The sequence below is a fragment of the Solanum tuberosum genome, unplaced genomic scaffold (assembly GCF_000226075.1).
Source record: "Solanum tuberosum cultivar DM 1-3 516 R44 unplaced genomic scaffold, SolTub_3.0 scf00514, whole genome shotgun sequence".
In the NCBI taxonomy this organism is placed as follows: Eukaryota; Viridiplantae; Streptophyta; class Magnoliopsida; order Solanales; family Solanaceae; genus Solanum; species Solanum tuberosum.
Window position 1 is genome coordinate 167,369 of NW_006239454.1, and position 11,607 is coordinate 178,975.

Consider the following 11,607-nt stretch of genomic DNA (forward strand, 5'->3'; position numbering starts at 1 on the left):
TTTAAAGTCACACACATTTAATTTTTTAGAATATTGAGATCATATATATTGTGAAGATTTAAACTGTCACAAACTGATACTAAAAAATTTCCACAAATTCAAAAGTCATTTTCTGAGGTGCGTTGTGGAGGTTTACTAAAATCACTGCAAATATGCTCGTGGGAAGGATAATTATAGCATTTTTAAAAATCACCGCAATTTAATCTGTGAGATCCCTAAACTGCCATAAATTGACAACATAACCTCCATAAATTGAGCTTTTATTTTTTGCAATGCCACAACCATTAAATCTTAGATTTTTCTCGAGATATATATTGATATTAAGGGTGTTCATGGTTCGATTTTCCCTAGAAGAAAACCAAACCAAGTAAGTCAATTTTTCAAATGTTGGAACCAAACCAGACCAGTTAAGTCGGATTTTCATCTCTTTGGTTTTTGTCGGTTTCTAACATAACCTACTAATTTCAATTGTTGGTTTGCTTTTCATGACTTGACACAAACTTTAAGAAAGTAATAAAGACTTTTAAATTATGTGGTATTAAATTAAAGATATATAGGATGTACCAAATTACTTTTTAATCTTGTGATATAAACATATAATATGGAAAGTTGAAATTAAATAGTTGTCAAAAGAGAAAAAGACATACTTTTTAAAATAGCGAGAGTACTTTTTAAGAAAATAAAAATAAACATATATTTAGCTAAACCATCCGCACAAGCTTTCACCTACGCGATTAGTGGCAAATCCAAAATTTTAAGGTCGTGGATGCTCCCTTAACTTCCATTCACAAAATAGAATATAAATTTATGACTCGTAAAAAAGACAATCATATTTAAGCGCAATAGGCTAAGAAAGTAAGAAGAAAAGAGCTAGTCTTTAAATTCTAAAAATGCCTCCAAAGGGGATCGAACCGGGGGACAAAACAAAAACACCCACATATGACCAATAGGAAAATTCACCACTTATTATATGAGTGTTCACTCTTTAATTTTATCACATTACTTGAGATTTCTATATAAATATAGTTAGTTTGATACGAAATTAATGGGTGCTCGAACACCTGGAAAACTCAACGTAGATCCACCCGTATACGCGATAATAGGGAATTTGGCATAGAGATCCTTATCTAATTATATATATAGCATAAAAAATAATTACAAAACAAAAGGAAGAGACACAAAATCAAGACATCCAAGAAAAATAATTACGCCTATGTATGAACATGAAAGATGCATGGGTACATGAAAGAAACCTATGGAGGCCAATGTTCCCTCCTTGTGCCCAAACTTGAAACTAAACTCATGTAATCTCCATATCACACAAAAGAAAATTCAAACCAATGAAATACATTCAGTCAATATGTTTGTAATAAGGCTAGTCTTTATTTTATTATGATATAAACACAATTAGTTCAAATTGTTTACGGGTGAAGAAAGTTTTAGTGACCTTCCAATTTTGGGATTATTTGTTGAAGTAGTATCCTAAATTCAATATTTTTACAAATTTATCAACTGCGACACAACTTCAAACACATGACACTGAAGTCACAAAATTTAATTTGAAGCTGAAAAATAATAACATATGATTGAAGTGCACCTATTTTTGTCCGGACTTCAAGCGCACGTGCCACAGTGCATGCACAAAATTGGTAGCACTTTAGTCATGTGCATCTTAATTGCAGTCGTTTTTTGATAGCTTTTTAAAAATAATTGAAAAATGATTTTATAAGTAAATATAAAATATCCTTAAAGCTATTTACAAAAAATATAAATTCAAATATATGTGTTAAAATTGTAAGTATGGCTGATCAACTAGTGACTTTTAGCGCTTATAAATATTTTTATTGTTACGAAACACGTAAATATAAAGAGAAAAAAAGTGACTATTAATTAGGTCGACCAATTTATAAACACCCTCTAATTAACATGAGAATATGGAAGGAGAGATAGAAATTTAAAATTTGTTCCTAAGGTGAAAATTGTCCAAAATCATGATATAATCAATGTGGAAAACTTTACGCTCCCATTATTACGTAGTACTCCTACTATATATCTGGAGCATGCAACAACTATAATAGAAATGAGTTTCTCTAATATCATGTTAAAAAAATGGACCTTTGACTTAACTTAAATACGACAGATTTTAGCTTATGAGGTAAAAATAGTCCAAAATCATAAGTATATATATTTAAGGAGAGATTAACAACCTATATCATTTACTAAAATATAGATAACACTTGACAAAATATATCATGTTGAGCAACATATATACATGGGAGATCACACCACTAGAAAACATGGAATTATTAGAGTCGGATAAATTTTCGTAGCTAAACAATAAAAATTTCATGCTAATTTTATTTAGCTACTGATTAATGACGAATTACAAAAAAGAATTCAACTGGCTAAAAGCTTTTTACCGACGAATTAGCTAGAGATTACTGATAAATTCCGTAGCTAATTTCATATTTTCTCGTAGCGGAAGAGGAAGAAGATGGACTAACATGACAAAGAAGAGCTTGTCAAGTCGCCAAGGATGCTTGCCACTCATTTTCCCAATACCATAAAAAGGATTTTAATTAATTTCCTTTTTACAAGGCATTGATGAAAGGCAAGTCATCCTTGGCTACTAAACAAATAGAGACTCTTCTAATTCATGTAAGGCCTCTCCTCCTAATTTACTTGGCCATATTTTTTTCTATGCTTAATTATTTTATGGATATATAATATGCTTCTTGGTTCAGTATTTATAGTTATGAAAATATTATTCTTGCTAAAATTCAAATGTTTGACCCTATAGCTAAATTATATTGTTCCTTTCATGAAATAATTTTGTTCTTCTCTTATCTACATAATGGTTCGAATATGTTCCTCTTAAGGATCAAGAAGAGCCCTTCTTTTCTTTGCATAGACATATATTCTTCATTTGAAAGATTAACATAGAATGTCAACTAAAATATAATCATATATTGTCTGATAGTGATATTATTTAGCAGTCAAAAATTTTAAAAAGAAAAAAAAAATCACTACTCAAAAATTAACGACGGACAATTTATGTAGTTAAACTGTAAAATTCATTGTTAATTTTATTTAACGGCGGATTATTGGTTAATTTTTTAAAAGGAATAAGGGTGGATATAAGTGGAAAGGAAACACTACGATAATCACAAACACTAAAAATTATGATAAAACTAAGATGTTTGAGAAGCGAAGAGTTTTTATTATAATTAATCCTAAAAGATCAATTACTTTATAATTACTATATGTTGTTAATTGTTACTTGTTAGCCTTTACTCATTAGCATTGATATTCAAGATAGGCATGATAATCCTAGAAGATATTTCAATACAAAATAAAATAAAATAAAAGTAACTCCTGACTCCCTTTATATTATTTTAATAACCGTTAAGTATATGGAAAAATATTGGAAAGTAATTAACTTGCTGAGAGACTTGTGGAAGATAAAAAAAATCTTTAAAATAAGTTCACCTATCTTATAAAATAAGTTCACAAAAAAATTCACGTAACAATGATAATATAGGGGAGGATTCTAACTTATTCACTCAAAAAGAATTCCAGGTATAATGTCACTTTGAAACTCTTTGGAGGAGCTTTTGAAGCGTGATTATATTTGCGTAACATGTCATATTCCTCTTGTGGGCAATTCAATATGAGTTTATCAGAGTTTAGGAAATTCTATGAACACTCAAAAATTTAGGTATAAAACTTGTAAAACGATGATAGATTAGAAGGAACGAATAAAACATAAGAGTTGAAAAAACAAAAACAAAAAACGTCAACAGCAGGATTCGAACCTGCGCAGGCAAAGCCCAACAGATTTCGAGTCTGTCTCCTTAACCACTCGGACATATTGACGCTGCTTGTGTAATCCTCCATCGTAAACTTATTTATATTTTATGTGCTCAACAATGAGTATCATAGAAATAGCAATTGGACAGGTCATAGTGAGTTAAGACAACAATCGGGTCAAGATTCAACCCAATCCAAATTTGTTTTGGTCAAAATGGGTTAGGTAGTGGGTAACATTACGGGTCAAGACCCAACCCGACTCAATTTTTACTAAGCTTAATTGTTTTATTTGTTCTTTTAAAACTATTTTAGTACCTAATAAATTATTTTTTCTTTTATTATGGCTATATACAACATATCAAATTGAAAAAAACAAATTTTTAAAAAAAATTAACAAAATTTTTCATGAGTCAATTCTGGTTATATATTGATCCGCCCAACCTTAAATGGATTGGACGGGTTGAGTTTGATTTTGCCACCCCTAGTTTTACATCACTCACCAACTACATCATTCTTTTACTTTTAACGGAAAACAAAGAATTATTGGGGGGGAAAAGACCCGTTGAAAATTACTTTTAGTTATTGAAGTTATTTTTTTAGCACAATAAATTGTTTAGATTCAGGACGAATTTGAGTTTAATATTTTTATTAGGTTGATGAGATATTTTAGCCTTTTTGAATTGCAGATTTTCTGCACATTGTGTTCAAATTGATTATTTATAGCTCTCTTTTATGCTTGATAAAAATATTGAGAGACAATTTTCAATCAATACTTTCACACTTTTTTGATGCACTATCCTTTCTTAAATAAAAAAAAAAAACAATGGTATCAACTATCAAGAGTCTCTTTTTTTGGTTTTTCATCCGGTGTCTGGAGCCCACATTGGAGCTCCGACTAAATCCGGATCGAGCAATGCAGGGCCCATTCGGGGATGGCGCTCCCAACAAGATTTTCTCCATACCCAAGGCTCGAACTCGAGACCTCTGGTTAAGGGTGACACACTCCCACTAGTGCACCACAACCCATGTCGGTAACTATCAAGAGTCTCATTAGCCTTACAAGATTTATGAGTTCATCTAAAAAACTATTTTTTAATTCGTACTTATTTTCAACGTACATGACTTTTTTCAATCAATATCGATTTTAACTATTTTCAAGTATGTCAAGCAATAGTCCCTCTTTAAATACCCGACAAATTTTCACTAGTAAAAAAATATCAAAACTGATCCGTGAAAATAAAATCATATTTGAAACCTATTTATATTGTGATAGAATAAAAGTTCTTACAGCAACAACTTACAAATTCTATTTTTGTCCAGCTACACTTCCAAATGAGCCTTCAAACAAGACGAAATTATTAAGGATATTTTCTAAGGACAAAATCAGAAAAAGAAAAACAATGAAGTATCAATATAGAAAAATGTGCAAATTCAAAAACAATAAAAAGAATTTAGCAGCAACTAAGATATGTTATGTTGGACTGTATATTGGTGCAAATTTCTTTTTTAAATTTTCCATTAGGAGTGTGAAGGGGGGGATACTATTTCTCAAATTCCAGACTACTGTCTTCACTTAAAGATCTAATTATTATTTTTGAACAAAACAACTTATAACAAGATTACTTTTTAACTTAAATTATTGAAACACTATGCTTACTTTTCATTTCTTTGAATGAAGAATAAAGAAGAAGAACGAAACGAAGTGAAAGGCCGATATAAATTCATTTTAGTGTTCCAAGTTTTTAACAAGGTAAAGTTGAATATAACCCCACATCTAGTCCTGAGCTGCAGCTGGTTAATTTTGCCTCAATAATTAGGATGCAGCAGTGGCTGAAAGACGGTCCCACTTGGGAAATGTATTACACTAGACAAAAGAAGACTTGCAAAACCATCGACCCCAGCCATTCCGTCTAACGTAAAAATATTTGATTGGACACAGAGTTTAAGATGTAAGTCAATCTGTATATTACGTTAGTTTTGTACTGTAGAAGAAAATATCAAAATGGTTCAAAATTTAGTTGATGGAGAAATCATATAAAAGTTCTAAATTTTTTGAATAATCTTAGTTAATTCTAAACCTTGAAAGCTATGAAATGGTGTCAAACAAGAAAAATCAAATAATGGAGTAGCACCTTAACATATGCACAAGTCAATAAGTAAAGCAGCCAGTTGAAGAACAATACTCCATTTCAGACATCAACTTGGTTTTAGAAAGAATTGGCAAGGAACTTGAAACTCACCTATCTGTTGTAAATATTTTTTTTCCATATGGCCACAGTTTTGCTGCTTCTGACTTGGTAGCCAGAAGACTATACCGTGACTAGCTAAGCAACTGTACAGATAAATATCTACTGATATAGCAGCAGAACAGGAAAACGGAAGAGGAGTGTGGGGAGAGGGAGGAAAGGGCAGAGATAACTGGCCTCCTTGGTCTCTTTAGATACTACAGCATGTAGTTAAACATTACAAGCTCAAAACTGACAGCATTCAAGTGGTTGGTCCGATAAATATTTGCAGCTGACGCTCATAACTGTTCACTAAATTTCCCCTGCATTAGAAAAGATTGCATAAATTGTCAAACAGCTAATACCAAAACTTGTGACAAAGGGAAGAACAACATCATGAAAAAGTCATTCTGTTTTCAGTTGGTACTTGCTATTTAGTTGTCCAAGTTTCTTATAAATGTCTTACAGAATTAAGAGAAGTCTTGTTACTCTGAATTTTGGAGTCAAACAAGAATGCAGTAATGAATTTAGATGCTATATTTTCTCCTGAGCGCTAATATAAATGAGGCCACTCTCTCAATACTTTCTGCCTGATGTTACCAAAGATCGTTGAATCAAATTTCACAGAGCTCAATTCAGATCTTAGCAAGCACATTTCTTTTTGTATGACATCATTTGCTCCCTTAAAGAGTCCACACAATATCTTTGTTCTAAGAATAGCAATTTCAGTGTGAGCCCCAAAAACATTTAGCCATGCTCCAATGTTCAATTACATGTTCTTTTCAATGCCGTTATATTCTTCCTTCATTATCACATAACGCAGTATGGTGCACAGCATAAGACAGACTTTGCTATGGACGGCAATAGGGAATGGCAGGGTTTGATTTTACCTTTCAAGAGATGATCTCTCCTTGTCACACCCTCACCTCACATGCCACACAGGTAAAACCCTCCCTATACACACTAACCCAATTGATTCAACTTCCTTTCTATATTAATTTACCTATTTGTCTGGATCTCCCAACCTATGTTCAATTTATCTTTTTTCTTTCCTCACATCTTTCCTTTAGCTGTTAGGAAGACTCTCTCTAGTCTCCTTCCCTTTCCTACATTCAACCTCTTCTGTACTCTGACTCAATTTAGTTTCATCAATTAAATAATTGTTCATAGTAGTTGACATAAATGGTTAAATCATTGCAGTTGACGTAAATGGTTACCTCTTCACAATAGTTGACATAAATGATTACATCAATTAAAAATGAAATATATGCAGCTGATTCGATTATTTAACATTTGCTCCAAACTGAAGCATGAGCAAGTTGAGAAGTATTAGTTTCCTCTACAACTCTATAGTATCAAACGGCCACCGGAACGTTTTACAGATGAGAAAGTATTCAGTGTCATAAAAGTTAATGCTGAGGATAAGGGCCCTGGGACCTGACAAATATACCATAGCTTTTTACCAGAGATGTTGGTCCTTCAAAAAAGAGACATAATGGACACCTTTGAATATTTCTAAATAGAAGGAACATTTATGAATAACCTAAATGTTACCTTCATAACACTCTTCCCTAAAAAGAATGGAGATATTTAGTCAGAAGACTTTTGATCTATCAGTCCTTTGAGCAGCATATACAAAACTATTGCAGTATATTCAATGAAGGATGAAAGTGGTGACCAGGAAACGAATCACTGAATATCAAAATGCATTTTGCAGGGGAGGCAGATTATGGAAGCAGCACTAGGTGCCAATGAATGTTTGGTTACTAGGCAAAAGCACAGGGAAACAGGAGTCATTTGCGAACTAGACCTGGAGAAAGCATATGACAGTGTTTATTGGACCTTTTTGCTAAATTTCATGACAGCTCTGAAATTTGGAGATGACTGGTTCCAATGATTGATAGCACTAGACTCAGGTTCTCAATCCTAATCAATGGGGCTCCTATAGACTACTTCTGGCTACAAAGAGGATTAAGGCAAGGGCACCCTTTACCTTCATTCCTCTTTTCTTGGTAGAATGATCAGTAGTCAGGTAAAAAAGGAAATTGATCAATGACCTTTAATTGGTACTGAAAGACAGAACATGATTGAGGTATCACACATGCTATATGCAGATGATACCGTGGTATTCTCTGGTGCAGAGGATCACAACTTAGGTACTTGAAAATAATTATGTTAAATTTCGAAGCTGTTTCTGAGTTACATGTCAATTTAGCACAGAGCAGTTCTTCTGTGTTAACAACGTGAGTAACATGGAGTCATTAGAAAGTACACTGGGACATAAAAGTGGAAAATATTCCTCCTATGTACTTGAGGGTCTTCTCCTTGGAGCTGAACATAATCACAGACAGACTGGTGTATGACAGAATGTGATGGCAAATGAGAAAAAAAGGATGGCTTCATGGGAAACGCAATATCTTTATTTTGGGGATAGACTCGCCCTCATAAATAGTGCATTCGATGGGACTGCAACTTATTATATGTCATGGCATTCATTATCTCAAAAGGCAGGGAAGCAACTGGATATAATATAATAAGAAGGGACTTCAAGGAAAGTGTTCCAAGAGCCATAGATTACACTTAGTGAGATGGTGAAAGGCTACACACTCTTAAAAGTGGGGAGGGCTGAGAATAAGAGACCTGAGGAAGCATAACAAAAACTTACTCTTCAAATTGCTATGGGAATTCAATGGGGAAGAACCGGCTTTGTGTAAAAAAGTTATCATCACAACGTTGGATGGGCCATGGTGCAATAAACAAACAGCTGGGCCATATGGTGTATCTCTAGGGAAGAACATTAATAGACACCAGAAGAATTTCAAATATTAATAGAGATTGTAGTAGGTGATGGAAAAAAAAAACTGAACATGGATTGACCAGTGGTCAGATCATGAGGCAGGCCTTCCCTAAAGTTTTTGGCAAAGTTCTTAACTAAGAGGCAACTATTGCATTCTGGAGTAGTGAAGGATGAAATTTAGGGCTAAGGAGGAATTGTTTTTTGAATGGGAAGTAAAGACTACTCATATCAGAATGCATACATCTCAGCCAGATAAACCAGATTCTGTAGTCTGGAAAGGAGATAAGAGAGGCAATTCACTGTTACATGGTACTTGTTGTTGGTGGGAGGTATCCCATGGAATTAGTCGAGGTGCGCACAAGTTGGCCCGGACACGACAGTTATCAATAAAATAAAATAATAATATTGATACATTTCTTTAATTTTAACATTTATGAATTACTCTTAGGGTGTGATTGGTAGGAAGGAAAATGTTTACGTGGAAAATGTTATTTTTGAAACAAAAGTGATTTTCTTATTTATTATTTGGTGTTTGGTAAGTAAGCAAAAAATAGTCTCAAGAGTATTTCAAGAGTGATCTAGAAAAACATTTGTGGTGGGATGGGGTGAGGCGTGGGGGGTCGGGGGTGTGGGGTGCTCAAAGGGTGACGGCGATTGGGGAAGAGACAACGTGCTTGGAATGTCACTTACCACTAGGGAAGTCATTTTCCTAATTTTTAAGAAACTTGTTTCCCAAAGAACTGCTTTCCAAAAAATTTGGCCAACCAAACATGGAAAATTAGAAAACATTTTTTTTCCTCCATAACAAATGCACCCTTAATGGAATGCTCTTATATGAATTGTAATAATACAAAGAAGCCAATTAGAAATCGCTACTACTTTTGGTATATTATATTTATATTTAGCTTATGTGAGAAAAGTATTTCTTTCTTCCTTAAACTCTACATCTAGTCAAATGCCGCCATAGAAAATGAAATGGATACAATACTAATTATATTGTGTGTAATATATTTAAACACAAAAAACATGTGAATTACATAAAAATTAATCAGTCATTTCAGAACTCGGGCAAAAGAAAAAGAAATAAAAAATGTAAGACCACAAACTTATATGTGCAACAAGAAGGAATACAGTCAACCAAATTGGAAGGGCATTAATGGAACCAAACGAGTATGCAGCAGAGCACCACCCATGACACCGAAAAATCAATCTACTCCCCCCCCACCCCATGCAGTGCCACTTGACATTCCTCCATCCATGCCCCACATCCTCCAAAGTGGGCTAGGTCTTGCTTCACCCTGCCTTGACACCCTCGCTCATTGCCATCCCTACTCTTGGTGAGTGAAGTTCATAGTGAAATTTAGGTAGCAAAGAAGCAGCCTTTTGGATCTAAGGCTTCAGAGGATAATTTAGGTAGCAAAAAAGCAGGTGCTGTTCTAAGCAGCTCAATTTCTTGCTATGCATATCATATGGCAGGAAAGAAAAAAAACACTCAGAATCAAGGAGAATGAGGACTGAATATCAGTAGACTGGTATAGAAAAAGTTATTACCTATAATTTTCCTAATACCAAGGATAAGTGGCAATTGTGACTTAACTTGGAGATTTTTCAGTATGTGATTTCATAAACTACGTAAGAATGACGATGATTATGACATTGTCACTAATATATAAAAATCACCGGAAAAAACAGCAAACTGAAGTGTATTTGGAGAAGCAAAAGGTAAATTTTCAATTAAAGATTGCTACGAAACCTAAGGGAACTTCTTCCACCATTCTCCACTGACCTTGGAAGTGTATTTGGAGAAATAAGGCACTTTTGAAGGTGGAATGCTTTACTTGGATAGTGTGTTTGAGAGCATAGGTAACTCATTAGAATCTTCAAAAAGAGGTGTCAATATACGCAGATGCACATTGTGTGGAAGACAAAATGAGGACATATATCACCTCTTCATCCACTGCTCATTCACCAAGTAAACCTGGGACCTCATCCTGAACATTGTGGGAAACAATTGGACTATGCCTAGGACAACGAAGGAGCTGCTGCAAGCCTGCAACATTGATACATTAAAGGGATGGAAAAGGAAAAATTGAAAATTTGGAACTCAATATGTTCAGCTGTTTGGTGGACCAATAAGAAGGAAACGAATGCAAGAAATTTTTAAAGCAAGCTGAATCTGTAGTTAGAATTAAATACAGATTATCTCATTACTTTTTTTTTTTTTGGAGGAGATGGAGGGTAACATATCTATTGCACATGATACAGAGGCCATGATAGACTTTTTGAACTCTTTACAAATTCAGCATGATGTTTCCTCTGTAAATATTCAACAGCATCTTCATGTTGCTGGATTCTCTATAACATAATCTTTTAATGATCAAAAAGAAATAGCAGCAACTTGAACAGACCGTGGGAGAGGGGGAAGTGGAAGAAAGGAATTATTTATCCTAGCATGACAAGCACACACCTCATAAAAGAAAATATACAACACAGATGAATAACAACTGGAAAAATGTCCAAATTGTTTTTAATAAAAGCTGGCCCCCAACGCCTAGCTCAAGTGGCAAAAGGTGGAGGATTTGTGGCTTAGGTCGCAGGTTCAAGCCCCACACCATGCAAAGCGAAGCCCAGTATTTAAGTGGAGAAGGGTAGAGGGGCGGGCACATTATCCACCGAGTTTAGAAGGCTGTGATTGGTCAGGTCACAGACGGATTTCTCGGTTTTCAAAAAAAAAAAAAAAACTGGAAACAAGAAAAATGAAAGTAAAGAAAAAGG

At 34.0% G+C, this 11,607-nt stretch overlaps 1 protein-coding gene and 2 non-coding genes across 5 annotated transcripts in view; all 3 read right to left on the minus strand.

The window, feature by feature from the left end:
- Positions 1-2,525: 2,525 nt before the first annotated feature.
- Positions 2,526-2,629, minus strand: MIR169F (microRNA MIR169f). The gene has a single exon (NR_127298.1). It is a non-coding gene; the product is annotated as a microRNA MIR169f (primary transcript).
- Positions 2,630-3,794: 1,165 nt separating this feature from the next.
- Positions 3,795-3,876, minus strand: TRNAS-CGA (transfer RNA serine (anticodon CGA)). The gene has a single exon. It is a non-coding gene; the product is annotated as a tRNA-Ser (tRNA).
- Positions 3,877-5,923: 2,047 nt separating this feature from the next.
- The window catches only part of LOC102584156 (probable beta-1,4-xylosyltransferase IRX9H), a 9,105-nt gene continuing 3,421 nt past the window's right edge, over positions 5,924-11,607 (minus strand). The window contains exons 4-5 of one of the 3 annotated variants that reach the window (XR_001472100.1): positions 10,619-10,882; positions 5,924-6,358 (exon numbers count right to left, since the gene is read on the minus strand). The gene's annotated coding sequence lies outside the window, so the exon portion shown is untranslated. Of the gene's footprint in view, positions 6,364-10,618; positions 10,883-11,607 lie in introns of all 3 variants that reach the window. The other 2 variants (XM_015304321.1, XM_006365111.2) reach the window with 2 other exon arrangements.